Below are 22,466 nucleotides of genomic sequence, written 5' to 3' on the forward strand. Positions count from 1 at the left end.
GAGACAATTAGAAACACGATTTATTCTTCAGTTCGACAGCAAGTGGCCCAATGGGCTCAATAATACAGAAGATATTTATAACTTCTTATGAGGCTCACTGTTTCGGTCACTGCTGCGGTTAAGTTCTAACTTGTTGTTTCTATTGTTTGTTGCTTTCATGGTTCATGATTGCCCTGCATTGATATGGAGTTTCACATCACCCTTATCTGAAATTCACTCATTATAGTCTTCTAATGTTCTATTCATCATGATGTATCTCCAGTCAGGTGGGCAGTCAGGTTCCCTGTTGCCCACCCACACTCTTTTGGATTACAAGAAGGGATAAACCTATACTATTTATGATATATAATAGATAGTCAGGTTCCCTGTTATCTATGGGATTTTAATTCATCCTTTCTATTAGTGTTTTCTGTCCTTCGGCCACCATAAATTCGTGGCATCCTTTCCCTTTTTACACTTCCAGTTTTATCACCTCATATTTAATCACTATATTTATTCCTCACTTGTAAAATCATGATGAATTATTGTTTTTAGAATAGCATTTTATACTTACCTTTTTATTACATAATATGGCTTTGCACATATTTATAGTATTGGTAATGTATATACATGCATTCTCTGTTAACATCAATGTATATATATATCATGGATTTTAGCAATTTTTGTGATGTGAATATCTGCACTTTAAATTTAGCCTCTTTGCACACTAGATCGGGTTGGTTTTAGGTGGTTTGACACTATAGCACGTTTTTTTGCTCATTTGCACATTCTGCCGCCAATATTCCCCCACAAACATATACATAAGTCCTTCATATAAAAAGCGATAAAGGGTACCACTATATTCTTGCAATGGTGGTCATCTTCATCTATGATGACTTAACGGATTTATCCGAATATTACGCTTTGTGTGTGTTTTTTTGATTCAGGGATTTGAACCCGTTATTTTTGTATACAAATAATAATGCTCACAACGCGCAACAGCATTTATGCAGCAATTGTTTTTAAATGTGCAGTAATTGATAACAACTGTCATTATGGTTTATGAATGTACATACACCCTTTACAATATTGTTTCATTGAATCAAATTTGTGGTGTAATCATGTATTTAGGCACATTAGGTCTGTTGTCTATATCTACTTACCATGTGACTCAGTGGGAGGCGGCCGAAAGGCGGAGCACTTTGCACTTTAAATATCACCTAATGTTACTTCCCCTTGCATGTGAACAAGGGCTGCAAGGCCCGAAACGCGTCATGGTCGGTTGTACGAGAAAAACCTGCAAATAAAAAAATCAGTTCCTGAAACTTGTGGTCTGTCTCCTGCTTCGCCAGTTCTCGCAGATTGGAGGTGGCAACTTGGAGTTTCTGTGTATATATATATATATATATATATATATATATATATATATATATATCACCAACACAGGATCCGGTAGTTCAGAGCTTTGCCTAGCGGCGGTCCATCTTGAAAACCGGCGTTTGGAAATATAGAACAAACTCCTTCTTACTCCAAAGAAAAGGTACTCCAGAGACACCAGGATGCTGTACTTTGTTTATTTACGGAACAAGAAGCCACACACTGACGCGTTTTGCCATTAAGGCTTGTTCACGGACTTTCCTGTGATCAAGGCACTGGTGAGCAGAAACATTGGCATAGTGAGCCTTTTACCTCTGCATATCTTCATGAATTAAAACGATTTTTTAAGCAACACAGCCTGAGCCGGTGTCCTTCTTTTTATGGAGAAAGGAGGATTTGTTGGTGCAAATATTCAGGAGGCCTCGCTCCTGAAGCACTGGCCGTCCTGTCAAGGTCGCGGGCTCCTCGCGAGGCAACGTGGAGTTGGTGATATATATGTATCCTTAGAGGAGCTTGGAGTGATATTTCTGTATCCATTGGTCGGCTCAACTGTTATCGATTTTTCCTCCTCCCACGACACCATACAGGAATGATGAAATGTGTCAGTCGTTGCTTCCCTTGCATTGCAACAAAATTTTGCCTGATCACACGTGCACATCTGCCTAAAAAAGAGCACTTCAGTGCCAGGGCTAGTGGGACAACACTTTACTTTGCTAAGGCTCTTTTCCTTCAATTTTAATCTAAATGTATTTAATCAGTCATCGTTGTGAGTTTACACTATGTCTTGAGGTTACAGTAATTCCAAACTAATAGTATCTTTTCTTTGTGTTAATAGGAATCATATTTTCCACTGGTGTGTTTAACACTAAAAAAACTAAACTAAAACACTAAACTGATTTTGAGGCCTGCCCTAAGTACACCTGCCTGCTATGAAGCACCCAATCTGCTCTATTAAAATCATATTTGATGTTTTATTTCTCCTTTTTTAAAATTTTTAAGTTTAGGCGGTCGCTTTTTATTTTTATTTTGTGGCCCATGCTTGCAATTTTTTAAAAAAGTCAATAAAATAAAAAATAACAATTCACTCCTGCTTGCCAAAGACAGATCTACAGGCTTGATCAATGCCTGTTATTCATTAAGTTAGCTTTTAAATCCAGCATTCCGAACAACGCACTCTTATTGTGGGGACCTAAAGCGAATGCAAAATTCAATCGACCGTAAACAGAGTTAAAATGTGTTTGGCACTGTATGTCAAATACATAATAATTTTATATTTTACTACGATAAGGTATAATCAACAAGAAAGTAGTAACGTCTATTTATCCAGACCTGTAAAGTACCCACACAACTTTTTAAACCATTTTGGAACATAGTCTGATTCGGAGGTGACCCTAGACTCTTGGTGTTCTCTTCCACTGAGCACCCTTTATACCCAACAAATCGATATATTTATATTAAATCTAGCTGCAGACTTACATTCACAACAAGATCTCTCAGTAAAATAAGTAAGTTAAATTAGTTTATATCACTCATCTACCAAGATAAAATCTATTTCCTAAACTTGCAAATCTACCATGAAATGTGCCATTTAAATTAGTTAAAATAAAAATAAAAAAACAATCTTAAAGAAGATTAAACGTCAACAATACAAAAGAAATCGTCGACATCCTTACTGGCTGCCGCGGCACGTTTGCATAAAAATATCCTTGTGCTGTTATAGTACCACAGGAAAATATTGTTTCCATAAAATATTGTTACTCATGTTTCAATATAGAAAGGCAGAGGTAACTGGTCAAAAGCGGCTAAAAAAATATATACAGGCAAATTTTGATTCTCAATATGAAGCCAAAACATAGAAAAAATAAACTTGCGAGAGAATCAATGGTAACTGTATTTGAAATGGACCGCATGCATTGTTTTCACTGTTACATAATTATAACAATTACCTGCAGTCTTTTCAAGCTGCTCGCAGAACTCGCCAGTCATTTGTTCTCATTGTGCAAACCTTCACACACAGCAGCATCTAAAAGGAGAAAAAACATTCTTAATTAATCCTTTCAGAAAATGTGAAAAAAGGGCTACTTCTCTGCCCTTAGTGAAGCTCCCAAATCGAGAGGCAGCGAAGTCAAGCAAGCACGTGGCAGGCAGGTTCATTGCCACTAGACAAAAGGCTCGATTGGCCTAGTGGTTCACAAAGGCTCAGCTTCGTGAATCAGAAATTCGCTTCCGTTTGGAGAAAACTTTCATTGTATTCACAAATATGAAAGGAAAGCATATGCTCGGTTTTCGATTATCATTTATCGTTGTCCTTTCTCCTTTCGTACTGGCCTTTGATCTGAGCGGAAAAGGAATCCAGGAAGAAAAGGGCGCATAGACTGGAGAGGAGTAGGATAGGGGACCCGGAGCAAGTAACAAAGAAGGAGAAACTGGATTGAGACCAGCAGCAAGCAACCCAAAAGAAGGAACTGGATAGAAATTAAGAGCAGGCAACACCGAAGAAGAAACTGGATTGAGACCAGCAGCAAGCAACCCAAAAGAAGGAACTGGATAGAAATTAAGAGCAGTCAACACCGAAGAAGAAACTGGATTGAGACCAGCAGCAAGCAACCCAAAAGAAGGAACTGGATAGAAATTAAGAGCAGGCAACACCGTAGAAGAAACTGGATAGGGACCAGGAGCAAGCAAAACAGAAAGAGAGCAAGAAAACACAGAATGAGAAACTGGATAGGAACTAAGAGCAAGCAACACAGAAGAAGAAACTGGATAGGGACCAGGAGCAAGCAACACAAAAGAAAAAGCTAGATATGGACCAGGAGCAAGCAACACAAAAGAAGAAACTGTCAAGGAACCAGGAGCAAGTAAAACAGAAAGAGAAACTGGATATGAACTACCAGTAAGCAACACACAAGAAGAAACTGGATCGGGACCAGGAGCAAGTAACACAGAAGGAGAAACTGGATGGGAACTAGGAGCAAGCAAAAGACGGAAAAACTGGATAGCATTTAGGAACAAGCAACCTAGAAGGAGCAACTGGATGGGGACCAGGAGCAAGTAACACAGAAGGAAAAAATGGATGGGAACTAGGAGCAAGCAAAAGGAGGAAAAACTGGATAGCATCTAGGAACAAGCAACACAGAAGGAGCAACTTGATAGGGACCACGAGCAAGCAACACAGAAGAAGAAATTGGATAGCAACAAGGAGCAAGCAACACAGATGAATAAACAAGAGCAACCACCTCAAGAGGAAAAACTGGATAGGGACCAGGAGTAAGCAACACAGAAGGCGAAACTGCATAGGAACCAGGAGCAAGTAACAAAGAAAGAGAAACTGGCTAGGAACCAGGAGCATCCATCATAGAAGGAAAAATTGGATAGCAACTAGGAGCGAGCAACACAGAAAAAGGAAAATAGATGGGAACTAGGAGCAAGCAAAAGAAGGTAAAACTGGATAGAAACTAGGAGCAAGCAAAACAGAAGGAGAAATTGGATAGGGACCAAGAGCAAGCAACACAGAAGAGAGCATCAAACAAGTTTAGAATGAACCGGACCCGAAAACCTTTGTGGAATAAGACACTATAATTTTGAATTCGTTTTTAGTAGCACGATTGTTTGTTCAAATGGAAGAGACAATATGGAGTCCTGGATGAGTGCTCACAGGAGCCAGACGTTAGGGTCAGTACATGAAACGTGTTTGACTGTAGCAGAAAACTGAGGACAGATTTACGAGGCACCAGGAGCTGCGAAGAGTCAAACTCGCTAGTACTGGAATGTGCTGTGATGTGCACCGTGAAATAACTGGTTAGGATGCACTGAGACGTGATTTGCATAAGAAGCCAACGACGCTGGTCAGAGAGAGCACCATGCCAGGCACGGATGGTGCTCAAGACCTGGGCAATGCAGGCGGCACTGTGCCAGGCAAGAAGCATACTGAACAGCTGAGGAATGCAGAGTCTTTACTTGTGTCCCTTTACATCTATGTCAATTTTACACCCCCAGAGGTATTTTCAGTCATGAAACGTACCTTGTACGAACTCCTACCCTAAACAGGAGTAAATCCACCGCAAAGGGGTATTTGAATACGCGCAAACAAGAAGCTTTCATTAGTCTTCTTTTACTCACAGACCCACACAGAAATACTTACAAACCTACTCTTAACCCCGAATTGGAGTTTGAGGAAATTCCACAATACTGGTAGAATACTTTAACAACTCTGAAAGGGCTCCTTGAATATACAGATGGTGGTTAGTCATGGAACCGTTAAACGCCAACTGTCTCGCATACATGATCATCTTCCAGTTGAACTATTTATTCTTAGTGTCACTTATGTAGATCATTTAGGTTGCATGGCGTGCCTTAAGGTTCTCCACGTAAATCTTTAGGACTCGCCTGTATAAGCATGCACTAGTACAAGCGCTCATGCTTATGAGACTCTTGTGTTTAGTAATGGGCTTGGAAAACGCCCATTATTTACCATTTGTTGGTATCATTGTCACTCTTCTTTGCTGCCTTCTAATTGGGCAACAAGAGCAAAAAGAAAATATAATAGACGGAATGCTGAACAACGCAAACATTCACCCCAGTCACAAAGATCTGGGTTTAACACATCGTTTTTTTGCTCACCATGTCAACCCAGTTGGGACCCAGCCATATGCAAATCAGTCTTGACGCTGCTCCTCATGGGATCAGTGTAGTCCGAACTGCCAAACCAGAATCTCCCTGGACCGGAAACAAGCATCCTGGGACCGGTTTCAGGGTATCACCCCTCATTAGCCAGGCTAGCTTGAATCCAGTGGCACAGTAAGCAGGGGACCCACGTCTGGGCGTACCCTTCCCACTTAGGGTGACTAAAGCAAAAAGAACAGATGATGGAAGTAATGCTGAATATTGCAAACATTTCACCCCCAGTCACAAAGATATGGGTTAGGGCGATAAAACCAATAAAAGTTATGCTGAATGCTGAACATGAACAATACAAACATTCACCGCCATTCACATCGATCTGGGTTTAATCCATCGTTTTTCACAACTCCATCCCAGTAGATCAAGACTGACTTGCATATGGCTGGGTCTCAACTAGAATGACAAGCACAAAAATGATAGATTTAGGCCCAGATCTCGGTCCCGGGGTAAATGTTTGACATGGTTCAGAATTCCATCCGTCAATTGTTCCATTTGCATTTGTCACTCTAAGTGGGACAGATATGCCCAGACGTGGGTCCCCTGCTCACTGCGCCACTGGATTCGAGTTAGCCTGGCTGATGAGGGGTGGTACCCCGAAACCGGTCCCAGGATGCTGGTTTCCAGTCCAGGGAGGACCTGGCCTGGCATTTCAGGCTGGACTCTTTCCATGGGGAACAGGGTCAAGACTGATTTGCGTATGGCTGGTTCTAAATTGGAATGGCATGGGAAGCAAAAAAAAAAAAGATTGATTTAGGCCCAGATCTCTGTACTGGGGTGAATGTATGGCATTCCGTCCATCAATTGATCTTTTTAGGTCTCGGCCTGCGTAGGCTGCGCTTGAGCAGTCTCGCTGGCGAGATCTTATGTTTTCCAGAGTGGGGCTTGAACCCGCCCCTCTTCCCCATTGGCTGGCTTCCTAAACGGAGGCCAGCCATTGGAGAAGAGGGGCGTCTGTCTATTTAAGCCCAGTCTTTTTCGGATCCGGGGGTGTGTTTTTTAGGTTCTTTCTCTCTTCTTCCCATTGGCTGGAATTTGACATTCCAGCCAATGGGAAGAGGAGAGAAAGAAAAACACGCCCCCAAATCGGAAAATGACGGGGCGTTTCTCCGAGGCATTTCTGCTTGACCTCAGAGAAACATGGTGGTGTGGAACGCTCCTCTCTTGTTTAAGGCCTTATCAGACCGCTATGATGCACAAAAGCTAGGTGCTTTTCGAAACATATTTTACAAGAACAGATGCCTGACCTACTCGTGTTAAAGTGTTACACGTGATATTTACATGTTACTCAAACAAAAGAACATTAAAAAAAGATGAAATGTCATGCATGGTTTAACTGGGAACTTGGTGTCTACGGACGAGTATTTAAAGTTGAGCTTTATGGAAAATAAAACAAACGCTGTGACCCACAGCATGAAATGAAATAAGAAGTTAATCGCACAGGTTGCGCATCAATAATAAAATCCAACGGAGATCTGTGCTGGAAGTAAAGTCTGCGTAGCTGAAGGGCACCACAGCTCCGTACTGCCAGTTCGAGGACGATACAACATCCGCTCCTGCGACCTGTTCCAAAACGGCCAATCTTATGATTTTTGTTTTTACTTGTTCCGGGATAGACTAGGATTTACACCGGATGTAGCACTTCAGGGTATTTCTGGGTTGTGGGCGGGTCCGGAACTACAGTAGCGGGTGCAGGGCGGGGCTGTTACAGTTTCACTTCTCCGGATACAGAGCTTAGAACAGAAGCAGCAGTCATGGGAACCGGAGACGACGAGTAGGACTATCTTTTCAAAGGCAAGTGGGGGTATTGATGGAGACAACCAGATTTACACGTAAGGTTATTTTCTCCCAAAGAAGGTGTGATTGTTAGGGTAAATATGGTGGGAGGTTGCATAAAGGAAAGGGTATTAACTCTTATTCTGACTATGGGTAGGTTGGATGGGTCTATTTGACTAATGAGTATAATCTGTTTGAAGAGGTGGGGGTGAAAATGGTGGTCTGTCACTGGGCGCACAGAACAACTACTGTTACAGTCGCTTCGGATAGTGCAATGCCTTGCTGTAATGACTGACGTTTTAGAGTCGGTGAAGTGAAAAGGCACCTACCCGCGATTTGTGCTCCTATTCAACCAGGAAGGAGGAAATGAGGTACTGTAATAACGAGTATTAGGATTATATTTAGAGGGACTGGAGATGCCCCTTTTTTTCGGGACAAAGAAAATGTCTTTAGGGTCCATTTAGTGTGGTGGACGATCGGCTCTTGGCCCAAGTATATGATCTTTGGGTGTGTTGTAAGTTTCTGGTATTAAAGTTAGGTACTTTCTTGATAAAAAAGCTAAATGTATCACCGTGTGATAGTTGAGGAAAAAGGGTCCATGCACAAGGCTCTGTGTGTGTGGCTCTGTGCGTGTGGCTCTGTGCGTGTGGCTCTGTGCGTGTGTGTGGCTCTGTGTGTGTGTGTGGCTCTGTGTGTGTGTGTGTGGCTCTGTGTGTGTGTGTGTGGCTCTGTGTGTGGCTCTGTGTGTGTGTGTGGCTCTGTGTGTGTGTGGCTCTGTGTGTGTGTGGCTCTGTGTGTGTGTGGCTCTGTGTGTGTGTGGCTCTGTGTGTGTGTGTGTGGCTCTCTTCCCTGGTTGTGATCGTTTTTTCTTGCCTCTCTTCCCTGGTTGTGATCGTTTTTTCTTGCTCCTCCCGGGTTGTGATCGTTTTTTCATGCCTCTCTTCCCTGGTTGTGATTTTTTTTTTTGCCTCTGCCCCCTGGTTGTGCTCACTTTTCTGGCCTCTGTTCCCTAGTTGTGATTGCTTTACTTGCCTCTGTTTCCTGGGGCGTTACTGAGCAGAATTGGGCGTGTTGTGAGGGGCAGTGGGTGCCCAGGGCATGGACGTCTGCTCACCGGCTGACCTGTGTCTCTGTGGCTCTGTGTGTGTGTTTGTGGCTTTGTGTGTGTGTGTGTGGCTCTGTGTGTGTGGCTCTGTGTGTGGCTCAGTGTGTGTGTGTGTGGCTCTGTGTGTGTGTGTGTGTGTGTGGGGCTGTGTGTGTGTGTGTGTGTGTGTGTGGCTCTGTGCGATTGGCTCTCTGTGTGTGTGTGGCTCTGTGTGTGTGTGTGGCTCTGTTTGTGTGTGTGTGGCTCTGTGTGTGTGTGTGGCTCTGTCTGTGTGTGTGGCTCTGTCTGTGTGTGTGGCTCTGTCTGTGTGTGTGGCTCTGTCTGTGTGTGTGGCTCTGTCTGTGTGTGTGGCTCTGTCTGTGTGTGTGGCTCTGTCTGTGTGTGTGGCTCTGTCTGTGTGTGTGGCTCTGTGTGTGTGTGGCTCTGTGTGTGTGTGTGGCTCTGTCTGTGTGTGTGTGTGGCTCTGTCTGTGTGTGTGTGTGGCTCTGTCTGTGTGTGTGTGTGGCTCTGTCTGTGTGTGTGTGTGGCTCTGTCTGTGTGTGTGTGGCTCTGTCTGTGTGTGGCTCTGTGTGTGTGTGTGTGGCTCTGTCTGTGTGTGTGTGGCTCTGTCTGTGTGTGGCTCTGTGTGTTTGTGTGTGGCTCTGTGTGTGTGTGGCTCTGTGTGTGTGTGGCTCTGTGTGTGTGTGGCTCTGTGTGTGTGTGGCTCTGTTTGTGTGTGTGTGGCTCTGTTTGTGTGTGTGTGGCTCTATGTGTGTGTGTGTGTGGCTCTGTGTGTGTGTGTGTGTGTGGCTCTGTGTGTGTGTGGGGGGGGGCTCTGTGTATTTGTGTGTGTGTGGCTCTGTGTCTGCTAATACTCTCTAATGTTCACCTATTGCCACTGTAAATGACAATACCATTTATTTATGTTTAAAAAAAAAATGCCATTTGCAATGCCAATAGCTCTAACTTTAACAAAGACGATACCATTGCATTGTAAATGCTTGTTTGCATTTCTAATTGGGCAGCACTTGCAATGCGTCACTTACTTTTCTTTCAGTAGCACAGGGACCAAGCACAGTATAATTATGCCTGATTAGTGTCCCTCCGCTGCTCTTGCTATGACTGTACTATTTCTTCCAGGAAAAAAAGAAGAAAAAAAAGCGCAATGACGTGGTCAATGCGGTCTACATCCTAGCGCTTTTTAGGGCTCGGGCCTGCCGTACACTGCGCATGCAGTGTCGCGCAGCGAGAGTCCTTTTCCCGTGGATTTGAAAATGGACCTGGAAATTCCAAGCAGTTCGTGTGTGTTATTTCCAAGGTCCATTTTCATTGGCCTTCGCGTGCGTGCTGATTTTTAACAGAACACATAATAGGCCATGGGCCGTCGCGTAGCTCGGCCCATGGCCTTCTGGTGTCTGTTACGCGCACCATATGTTTTGAATTATCGCAGCTTCAAAACATATGCTTGCAGTTGCGCGCGCCCGCGCACCACTCGCGGGCTTTTTTTTTTTTTAGTTCTCGACCGCTTTCGATCACTTTCATTTCACGCAGATTCGTCTTGTTTAGATTAGCGGAGGGAGGCTGCCTGCTGTTCAGAGTCGGGGCACAAGTGACGAGACCAAGGCCGAGATACTTTGATGGAGCTGGCACATTTACATGGCGATGAAAGTGCAGCGCCGCAGCCCCTGACACCAGCCGCGTTCTTGAGATTAGCGAAGGGAGGCTGCCTGCTGTTCAGAGTCGGGACAGAAGTGACGAGACCAAGGCCAATGCTTTGATGGAGCGGGCACATTTACATGGCCCTGGAAGTGTCGCGCCGCAGCCCCTGACAACAGCCGCGTTTTCTGAGATTAGCAGAGGGAGGGTGCCTGCTGTTCAGAGTCGGGGGCACAAGTGACAAGACCAAGGCCGAGATGCTTTAATGGAGCTGGCACATTTACATGGCCCTGGAAGTGCAACGCCGCAGCCTCTGACACCAGCCGCTACATCATGTGTTTGAGATTAGCGTATGGAGGCTGCCTGCTGTTCAGAGTCGAGGCACAAGTGACGAGACCAAGGCCGAGATGCTTTGATGGAGCTGGCACATTTACATGGCCATGGAAGTGCAGCGCCGCGTTTTTTAGATTAGCGGAGGGAGGCTGTCTGCCTGCTGTTCAGAGTCAGTGCACATATGACGAGAGCAAGGCCGAGATGCTTTGATGGAGCTGGCACATTTACATGGCCCTGGAAGTGCAGCGCCGCAGCCCCTGACACCAACCGCTACATCATGTTTTTGACATTAGCGTATGGAGGCTGCCTGCTGTTCAGAGTCGGGGCACAAGTGACAAGAGCAAGGCCGAGATGTTTTGATGGAGCTGGCACATTTACATGACCCTGGAAGTGCAGCGCCGCAGCCCCTGATAGCAGCCGCTACATCGTGTTTTTGAAATTAGGGGAGGGAGGCTGCCTGCTGTTAAGAGTCGGGGCACAAGTGAGGAGACTAAGGCCGAGATGCTTTGATGGAGCTGGCACATTTACATGGCCCTGGAAGTGCAGAGCCGCAGCCCCTGTCACCAGCCGCTACATCGCGTTTTTTTTTCTCTTATTCTTTTTATTAAACTCTCTGGTGAACGCATTTGGTTCCAACGCACAAGTCCAGATGGCACAGTACAGAATCAAATAAACAACAATTAACACTGGGGTCATGGGAATTCCTGTGTGCTTAGATCCAGCCCTGGCGTGGGCGGCTCACAGAGTCCCCTACGGTGACTATTCCACCCTCCCCATATCTTCTCCTACGTCCGCGGACAACCCCTGGCCACATACACTGATCTTTCTCTAACCATGCACCAATCGAGGTCCTCCGCCAACTTATTAATGTGGGGCGGCTGACAGGGAGGCTGCCTGCTGCTCAGAGTCGGGGCACAAGTGACGAGACCAAGGCAGAGATGCTTTGATGGAGATGGCACATTTACTTGGCCCTGGAAGTGCAGCGCCGCAGCCCCTGACACCAGCCGCGTTTTTTTAGATTAGCGGAGAGAGGCTGCCTGCTGTTCAGAGTCGGGGCACAAGTGACGAGACCAAGGCCCAGAGGCTTTGATGGAGCGGGCACATTTACATGGCCCTGGAAGAGCAGCGCCGCAGCCCCTGCCACCAGCTGCTACATCGTGTTTTTTAGATCAGCAGAGGGAGGCTGCCTGCTGTTCAGAGTGGGGGCACAAGTGACGAGACCAAGGCCGAGATGCTTTGATGAAGCTGGCACATTTACATGGCCCTGGAAGTGCAGCAACGCAGCCCCGCAGCCCCTGCCACCAGCCGCTACATCATGTTTGTGAGATTAGCATATGGAGGCTGCCTGCTGTTCAGAGTCGGGACAGAAGTGACGAGACCAAGGCCAATGCTTTGATGGAGCGGGCACATTTACATGGCCCTGGAAGTGCCGCGCCGCAGCCCCTGACAACAGCCGCGTTTTCTGAGATTAGCGGAGGGAGGGTGCCTTTTGTTCAGAGTCGGGGCACAAGTGACGAGACCAAGGCCGAGATGCTTTGATGGAGCTGGCACATTTACATGGCCCTGGAAGTGCAGCGACGCAGCCCCGCAGCCCCTGCCACCAGCCGCTACATCGTGTTTTTTAGATTAGCGGAGGGAGGCTGCCTGCTGTTCAGAGTCGGGGCGCAAGTGACAAGACCAAGGCCGAGATGCTTTGATGGAGCTGGTACATTTACATGGCGCTGGCACCCCTGACACCAGCCGCGTTTTTTAGATTAGCGAAGGGAGGCTGCCTGCTGTTCAGAGTCGGGGCACAAGTGACGAGACCAAGGCCGAGATGCTTTGATGGAGCTGGCACATTTACATGGCCCTGCAGAGTGTGACAGCAGAGTGAGAGTGACAGCAGAGTGAGAGTGACAGCATGAGAGACATCAAAGTGAGAGTGACAGCAGAGTGAGAGTGACAGCAGAGTGAGAGTGACAGCAGAGTGAGAGTGACAGCCTGAGAGACAGCAGAATGAGAGTGACAGCAGAGTGAAAGTGACAGCAGAATGAAAGTGACAGCAGAGTGAAAGTGACAGCAGAGTGACAGACAGCAGAGTGACAGACAGCAGAGTGAGAGTGACAGCAGAGTGAGAGTGACAGCAGAGTGAGAGTGACAGCATGAAAGACAGCAGAGAGAGTGACAGCAGAGTGAGAGTGACAGCAGAGTGAGAGACAGCAGAGTGAGAGTGACAGCATGAGAGAGAGACAGCATGAGAGTGACAGCAGAGTGAGAGTGACAGCAGAGTGAGAGTGACAGCAGAGTGAGAGTGACAGCAGAGTGAGAGTGACAGCATGAGAGACAGCAGAGTGAGAGTGACAGCATGAGAGACAGCAGAGTGAGAGTGGCAGCAGAGTGAGAGTGACAGCATGAGAGACAGTAGAGTGAGAGTGACACCAGTGTGAGAGACAGCAGTGTGAGACAGCAGAGTGAGAGACAGCAGAGTGAGAGACAGCAGAGTGAGAGACAGCAGAGTGAGAGTGACAGCAGAGTGAGAGTGACAGCAGAGTGAGAGTGACAGCAGAGGGAGAGTGACAGCAGAGGGAGAGTGACAGCAGAGGGAGAGTGACAGCAGAGGGAGAGTGACAGCAGAGGGAGAGTGACAGCAGAGAGAGAGTGACAGCAGAGGGAGAGTGACAGCAGAGTGAGAGTGACAGCAGAGTGAGAGTGACAGCAGAGTGAGAGTCAGCAGAGTGAGAGTGACAGCAGAGTGAGAGTGAAAGCAGAGTGAGAGTGACAGCAGAGTGAGAGTGTCAGCAGTGTGAGAGAGACTCAGCAGTGTTCCCAAGAGAGCAGGGTATGCTTGTGCTCTTACACGGTGCACTGACACGCAGGAGCTAAAACAAAGAACAGCGGAACACGTGTCTTTGGAGCTTCATGGAGGCAGCCAGCCCTCTGTGAGGGGAGCAGCAAGGAGGGGACGTCCCAACCAATTAAGCGCAACGACTCACAACCTTCTGTACGATCACAACACAGGCCAAAGGGCAGAGCTAGGTCTTTTCGCATTACGTAGGGTGAGCAGTGTGTGAGTCTGTAGGGTGAGCAGTGTGTGAGTGTGCAGGGTGAGCAGTGTGTGAGCGTGCAGGGTGAGCAGTGTGTGAGCGTGCAGGGTGAGCAGTGTGTGAGCGTGCAGGGTGAGCAGTGTGTGAGTATGCAGGGTTAACAGTGTGTGAGTGTGTAGGGTGAGCAGTGTGAGAGTGTGTAGGGTGAGAGTGTAGGTCGAGCAGTGTGTGAGTGTGCAGGGTGAACAGTGTGTGAGTGTGTAGGGTGAGCAGTGTGTGAGTGTGCAGGGTGAACATTGCGTGAGTGTGTAGGGTGAGCAGTGTGCGAGTGTGTAGGGGCAGTGTGTGAGTGTGCAGGGTACGAAAACTCGAACTAAGTCCACCACACACACACACATAACACCACACACAACACCACACACATAACACCACACACACACACAACACCACACCACACACACAACACCACACACACACGCACACGCACACCACACATATTCACCACCACACACTCACCACCACACACACCACCACATACGCAACCACACACACACAACCACACAGTCAGTGCACGCTTTCAACACCACCAACCGTCAGTGCAGGCTTCCACCAGGCACACACCACCAGATGTCAGTGCACGCTTTCACCAAACACACACACCACGAGCCGTCAGTGCACGCTTTCATCAGGCACACACACCACCAGCCATCTGTGCACGCTTTTACCAGGCACACACACCACCAGCCGTCAGTGCACGCTTTCACCAGGCACACACACCTCCAGCCGGCAGTGCACGCTTTAACCAGGCATACACACCACCACCTATCAGTGCACAATTTCTACAGGTACACACACCGCCAGCCATCAGTGCACACATAATTTGTTAACGCATCCACGATTAACTATTGTAGAAATCGCAGTATGGTGCACTTTACTTTTAAACATATCCATCTAAAGCGCAGCATACCACCATTGCTACAATTCCAATCCAACCCACATAATTCCACTAAACACCACATGCATACACTCCATAACACATGGCTAAAAGACATTGCCATTTACAATGCCATTAGCTCAAACTCAAATAAATCCGAGACCTATTGCATTTCCAATGCTTGTTTTACCTTCTCTTTACCTCGCCCGTTTCTTCTTCCCTCACGTCCCTGTTTCTTCCTCCATTCACAGCGTATATTTAACTATCCCATATTAACCCCCACCCCCCGCACCGTTACACCTGCCATATCACACGTGCACCAAGAACTTTAGCACTGCTGGTGCATTAATAGAAATCGGGAAGGACTTTTAAGAGTGAGGTATACAAAGAAGGTTCCATTTCCTGCACCACCTCCTTGTCAGGCTTACACTTACATAAATCAAGATGTCTCAGGGCTCCCCCACACCTTTTTGGCTCTAAAGAAGGCCGCCGACTGACTTCTAAATTGAAAAGATTCCTACAACTTTTAAAGGAACAGTCGGAGTACTTGATATTTTGATGCCCTATGTCGTCAGTGGCAGAGCCTCCCAAACAACTGCACAAGATATGGTGTAATACATCACATCATGTCTTCACTGCCTCCGGTGCAGATGATATGATAGAATAACTCACCTGAAGTCAGGCAGCGCGCTGTGGTCCTGGAGTCAGAAATAAGCGTGGCATAAGTGAATATTTGTCTGAGTGTCTATTTTCAATGTGCGATACTCGCGGCAGTATGTAGGAGCCGGATAAAGCAACCTAAATTTAATTCCCAAAATAAATAAATAAATAAATCACTAAAAAAGTGGCGCTGCTCTGACCTTGGTGTGCTTTTTCAAGAAACAAAGTCAAGAAAATTTACGACTAAAAGACTGTGCGGAACAGCAGCATAGGACACAGCTGAATGAAAGTAGAACAAGAAAAAGCTTTTCATGCATTACTGCAATTGTATTTATATAGCGCTTACTACCCCTGACGAGGCGTCTAAGTGCTTTTCGGCGAGTAACACGCTACTCTGGAACCTAAAAAGCATTAGTGGTGAGTTAGTATATGGAAATAAGAAATTTATATGAGCGGTGGACATGTGAGTCTGTTATTTGGGTTGAAAAGGATAATGGAGGGAGTTGTTTGCATTTATATAGCACTTGGTACCCTTGATGAGGTATCAAAGCGCTTTTTGATCAGTAGCATGCTACTCCGGAACCGAAACAGTATTAGTGGTGAATTAGTATGGGGAAATATGAAATTCATTTGGGCAGTGGACATGTGAGTCTGTTAATTGGAATGAAACGGATAATGGAGTTAAAGAAGAGGGAAGGGTCTAGAAAGTGTTTTTATGGAGATCATAGCAACAGGAGCAGGTTTGGGATGAGTAGGAGAGGGAAGAGTCACAGGGTAATCAGAGAGTGGAGGTAGAGGATATATTGCGAAAGGTATAGGGTGAGAAATAGGGTAGTGCATTGGAGAGAGTAGTAGGTTGCGGTTTGGGAATCAGTCAGAGAGTTGAGGTAGACGTTTGAAAGGGATGTATGATGGAACAACGACAGCCAGAGCAACTACAGTCTTTAGAATGCCGCCTTAACAACGACTTAGTCTTAACCACGAACATTTTAACAACAATTTTTTTTAACAATGACTGTACCATGGTGGCCTTGTATAACGTAAAATACTTAAATTTTCGTGGTAAAGGCATACATGGTAAAGACATATGCGTGGTAAAATTAATATTGGTAAGTATTAACACTATATACCCATACATATATATCTATATACACATACATATATATACATTCACTGAAAAAACCATAGGTTTCACACCAGTTATAGTTAGGAATTAGCATTTAAAAAACCTATTAAATTCACTGAAAAAAAACATAGGTTTCAAACCAGTTATAGTTAGCTGGAAATTTTACTGACATATAACCATTGAAATTCCCACGTTATAGTTAGTTGGACTCACTATAACTTGCGCGCCTGCAATGCACTGCTGATGACGTCACATATTACATCACTCATGACATAAATGCTTAAATAAGTGTCTTAATGGATGTTTTTTTTTAAAAAAATTGATTGGTTAACTGGCTTATTAAGTGTATCTTAGTCAATACATATATTAGCGAGTATTGTTTAAATATTTAAATGTTTGTATCAGTGTTTCACTTTGTGTATAAGTGGCTGCATGGGTTGGTGAGTAGCTGCATGTGTGTCTATATGTGTTATTAGATGTTTTTTTAGTATCAGTACGAGTGTCTGTATGGTTTGGTGGGGGTGTTACTTCGCACATAGATGCATAAATGACTAACTCACTGTTTGTATGTGTTTTGAAGACAGCATATGTGCATGACTGTATGGGTGGATGAGTGTGTATATGTGTGTGTTAGTGAGTGAATGACTGTCTCACTAGTGTCTTTATGAGTAACTACATATGTTTTTTTATCTAGTATATGTGAGTATTGATGTATATAAGTGAGTATTTGTGAGAGTGAGAGATTGAAAGAGTTTCCGTTTAAATAAGTATGGGTTTCTATAAGTGATTGTTTAAGAGAGTAAGTATGTGTAAGTTTCCTTAGAAGTAATCTGCTAGTGTGTGTATAGTTGTATATGCAAATAAATGGATGTTCAATAGTTTATTTGCATGTGTGAGTGAGTAACTTTTTTGATGACTGTCAGTGTGTAACAGGATGTATATGTTTATCACTACATATGATAAGTGAGTATATGTATGAGTGACTATATAGAACTGTTGCTGAATGAGTGGATGTGTATATAGATGGTGGAATTACTGAATTGGTTGTTGTAACTGGTATGGGTATCTCCATTTTTTTGAAAATGTTAGTTTCTATTTTTGAATATGTGTTTCAAGGATTACATTACACTGAAAGGAGGTCTGTCACTCTGTCACAAGGATGGTGTCATCAGTGATGTCACTGACCATGTCATGAGTGATGTAATATGTGACGTCATCAGCAGTGCATTGCAGGCGCGCAAGTTATAGTGAATCCAACTAACTATAACGTGGGAATTTCAATGGTTTTATGTCAGTAAAATTTCCAGCTAACTATAACTGGTGTGAAACCTATGGTTTTTTCAGTGAATTTAATAGGTTTTTCAAATGCTAATTCCTAACTATAACTGGTGTGAAACCTCTGGTTTTTTCAGTGAATTTCATAGGTTTTGAAAATGCTAATTCCTAACTATATATAGGGCCTCAAACCTATGTTGTTTTCAGTGAATTTCAACGTTTTTTAATAGCAAATTTCTATTGCTATCAAATATATTATTTTTTATAATGAATCCTATATTGTATATTTATGTAATACTATTTTTCATATGTATATTTTTTTTGAGCGCTCCCGGTGCGCGTACTGGTGAGCGCACCGGTAAGCTCAGTATTGCGTCGCGTCGCGGTGCGCGTACCGGTGAGCGTCCCATTAGCCCTATTGCCACGAACGAAAACATCATCGTGACGTATCGCGTAGCCGCGTCCGCGTGATACGCACGGCGTAAGCGCACCCGGAAGCACCCGAGCGCATACGATCGCGCTACGTAAGCGCCCCGGGGCGCGTAGCGTAAGCACATCGGGGTGACCTAAAAATAACACTTTTTATTGGTTCAGGACAGTTTTGGTTTCCAAATGATGAAAGCCCCAACCTTTTTTCCTCATTCTCACTTTGTACTTTGAGTGAGGAAGACCTGTTTCCAAACCTATTAGTACCTATTTCTACTGAGAAATGGCTACAGTAGCAGTAACAGCAGCAGCAGGAGCATCTCAGCCACCACCACCACCACCAAGAGGACCACCACAACACCACAGTGGTGGAGATGAAGAAGAGGAGGAGGAGGAGAGGCGGCACTACCTGCCAGAAGATACTATCCCCTACAAGCCAAAGGAGCACATTTTGTGGGATTTTTTTTTAAATCCCAAGGGGCCAAAAGAAAGTAAATGCGCCAAAGGTTACTTGTTTGATCTGTGGCACTGTACTTTCCAGGGGGAACCCTGCCAAAAAATATTCTTTTGGCAACAACACCATGATTCGCCACATGCAACGCCGGCACCCTAACAACTATAGTGCGGCAGAGGTCAGAGAACTGACCAGAAACCCTCCCCAATCTTTTCCCGGCACCTCCAAAAGTACCCAACCCACTCCATCGGGACCAGTGACAAGGGAGATGGCCTCAAACATCCAAACCCAGTTTGGCAATTTCAAAATTGTTTGCATATTTTGTGGGCGTACAATTTGCTATGGGGAGCAAAGTGTTAAACTCATCAACCGTGCTGGTGACAACCACAAGTGCCCAAAGAAACCTTAATTTTTTCCTGATTTTTTTTGCTCCAGTTGAGCCGTTTACAATTCCCTGTTTTTTGTTTGCCCCTATAAAAATTCCCAAAAAAATATAAAATTGTTCATAAAAGCCCAAAAAAGTACAAAATGTTAAAAAACAATAAAAAAATATAAAACAACAAAAACAGTTCTTTTTAGAACTACCTCCAATTTATAAAAAAATGCAATTTTTTTTTTAAAATCTGTCTTTCTTATTTCCCTATGGTACGCTCCCCGGTGCGCGTACAGGGCGCTCCCCCTGCGCAAATCGAAAAAAAATAAAAAAAAATGTTGCCCCGCGGGGCCCTTTTATGGCCCCCACATCAAACCTAGGGGGTCTTTTGGTCATTTCCCCCTTTGTTTTTGCCACCTCTTGTGTCTCGATCCTACCGAGACACAAGATGGCGGCCGCTCCGGACTGTTTGGAATGTTGACAGACACCCGAGAGCCAATCAGCTTTCCGTTCGCGAACTCGCGTAGCGCGCGTCCCGGTGCGCGCTTATAGATATATATTTTTTTTTTTACCTAAATTACTCAAAATCCACTGGAGCACATATCTTGAGACATAGTAAATACACATTGGGCTACCAGTCCCTACAAGTTTGCCAAGTTTGGTGGAAATCCATTCAGCCGTTCGGTCTAAAAGTGAGTCCAACCGCCCTATGGAAATTAACATGGGGAAAACACGTTTTGGGACCCCCCTTTTATCTTGGCCCCCGCTTGACGAATCCCCTCCAAACTTTCAGGGAAGGAGCGGAGCGCAGCGAGGCAAATTTCAGGAAATGTTCAGGCAGATTCCTCAACCGGCGCCAAAGTTATTCCCAATAGAATGTTGCGGATTCCCTATGGAAAACAATCCTAACTATAACTACCTACTGGCGACCGCCAGTAGGTAATATATATATATATCTACATACATATATATCTACATAAATACATATATACATACATATATCTATATACATACACATCTATATATCTATATACATACATACATATACATACATATATATACATACACATACATACACATACATATATATACATACACATACATACATATACACACATACACTCACTCTTAATGTAATAAATTCCCTTTGCACCCAAAAAACCTACACCCAAACCTTAAAAATTCCCTTCCCACCCAAAAACCTATACCCACCCTAAACATTACCTTTAAACCCAAATACACACAACAACCCTAAACCCTGAAAATTCCTTTACTATCCCAAAAAACCATACCGACTCTTAAATCTAAAATTACTCTTCCTACCCAAAAACCAATACTCATCCTAAAAAAACCTTGCCACCCAAAAAGAACTACTCACCCTAAAATTACCCTTGCCACCTAAAAACCAATACCTACCCTAAAAATTCACTTGCCACCCAAAATTCCATACCCATCCTAAAAATTACCCTTGCCACCTAAATATCCATACCGACCGTAAACCCTAAAAATACTAGTGCCACGCAAATTTCCATACCCACCCTGAAAATCAGCTTGCAACCCAAAAACACAAACCCCCTAACCCCTAAAATTACCCTTGCAATCCAAAAACCCATAACCACCCTAAACCTTAAAATTACCCTTGCCACCCAAACACCCAACCTAAATCCTATAAAAACCCTTGCCACTCAAAAACCTGCACCTACCCTAAACCCTATAAATACCCTTGCCACCCCAAAACCCACTCCAACCCTAAACCCTAAAAATGCCTTTGCCACCCAAAAACCCATACCCACCAATACTCACCTTAAAAATTCCCTTGCCTCCCAAAGACCTGTACCTACCCCTACAACCCTAAAAATACCTTTGCAGCCCAAAAACACATAACCATTCTTAACCCTAAAATACTCTTGCCACCCAAATACTCATACCCACCCTGAAAATACCCTTGCCACCCAAAACACCATACCCACCCTAATCCCTAAAATTACCCTTGCCACCCAAAAACACAACCATTCATAACCGTAAATCTACTCTTGCCACCCAAATACTCATACCCACCCTGAAAAGACCCTGGTCATCCATAACCCCATACCCCTAAAATGTCCCTTGCCACCCAAAAACCCATACCCACCCTAAGCCCTAAAATTACCCTTGCCATCCAAAAAACCATACCCACCCTAAACCCCAAAATTACCCATGTCACCCAAAAACCCATACTCACCCTAAACGTGAATCTCGTCCTCCAGTGTGTGTCCCACCCTAAAAGAGAATTTCTTCCTCCAGTGTGTGTCCCACCCACCTCACAGGAATTCAGCAATACACAAATGTATAGGGGTGGTTCCTGTACTCCTGGGCTTCCCAAAATGGAAACTAGGTCCTCCATATAATGTACTATTGCAGGCACACTTTATCCTCAGTGTATTTTCACAGCACACACACTCCCCAATACTGTTATCTCCATGCATTGTGCCACTGAAGAAGCATACACTCAGCAAACACCTTCAGTCTGTGTGCACTGTTCGGTACTGTAACCTTTCTAAAGTGTACCTGGCAGTGCTATTTTCAAACACACACACTGCCAGCATGCACACACTCGCTATGTGCGTGCTGCACAACACTTAACCCTCCATGCACTGTACTGTTAGCAAGCACACATGGAACTAGCAAAAGCTCCCATTGCGCATGCACTGCACAGCACTACATTTCTCATGTAACACAGATACTACACAGTACTGCTCTATCCCTGTACCTTACCCTTCTCAGGCACACATACGTTCAGTGCAAAGTCACTACTCCTGCGATGAACAGCATTCCACACCCACCTGGTCTAGACCATGGGCGAGTTAAGCACACATCAATGGAACTTTTAAAAAGGTAAGCGAGCCGGTAGGCCTCACTCCAGTGACACAGGGTAAAAAGGACCTGTTCATTTTTACTGATCACTAACTACCCTGTATACTGCCACCACTGCGCTTGTGCTGAATAACTCTTAATAGACTTCCACCATTATGAGGGCAGCGCTTTGGACAGACCAAAATCCGTGAAACATGCCTATGTCAAGGCACACACGCATGATTCGTGTTTATCTATGACCACAACAATCAGCAGTAGGAATCCAGAAAACAGTACAGTGGGGCACTCAGGGTAAGGGTACACGTCTTTTACCATGCAGAGGACTTTTAGGTCCCGACAGCTACCTTCCCTGAAACGAGCATTGTTTAGTCTTTATTGCAGGTACAGCGCTTACCATTGGCAAAAAGACACAGCTGAAACACTTAGGCTGGAGCCCATAACAGTTGAAACTAAGTTTAAG

General features: G+C 44.8%; 1 protein-coding gene across 2 annotated transcripts in view; it reads right to left on the bottom strand.

The window, feature by feature from the left end:
- KLHL5 (kelch like family member 5) overlaps positions 1-22,466 on the bottom strand; it is a 551,601-nt gene that overhangs the window by 387,334 nt on the left and 141,801 nt on the right. The window contains exon 2 of one of the 2 annotated variants that reach the window (XM_086963979.1): positions 3,303-3,379. The gene's annotated coding sequence lies outside the window, so the exon portion shown is untranslated. Of the gene's footprint in view, positions 1-3,302; positions 3,393-22,466 lie in introns of those variants that run through there. The other variant, XM_086963980.1, reaches the window with a different exon arrangement.

The sequence above is a fragment of the Lissotriton vulgaris genome, chromosome 3_2, assembly GCF_964263255.1.
Source record: "Lissotriton vulgaris chromosome 3_2, aLisVul1.2, whole genome shotgun sequence".
NCBI lineage: Eukaryota > Metazoa > Chordata > Amphibia > Caudata > Salamandridae > Lissotriton > Lissotriton vulgaris.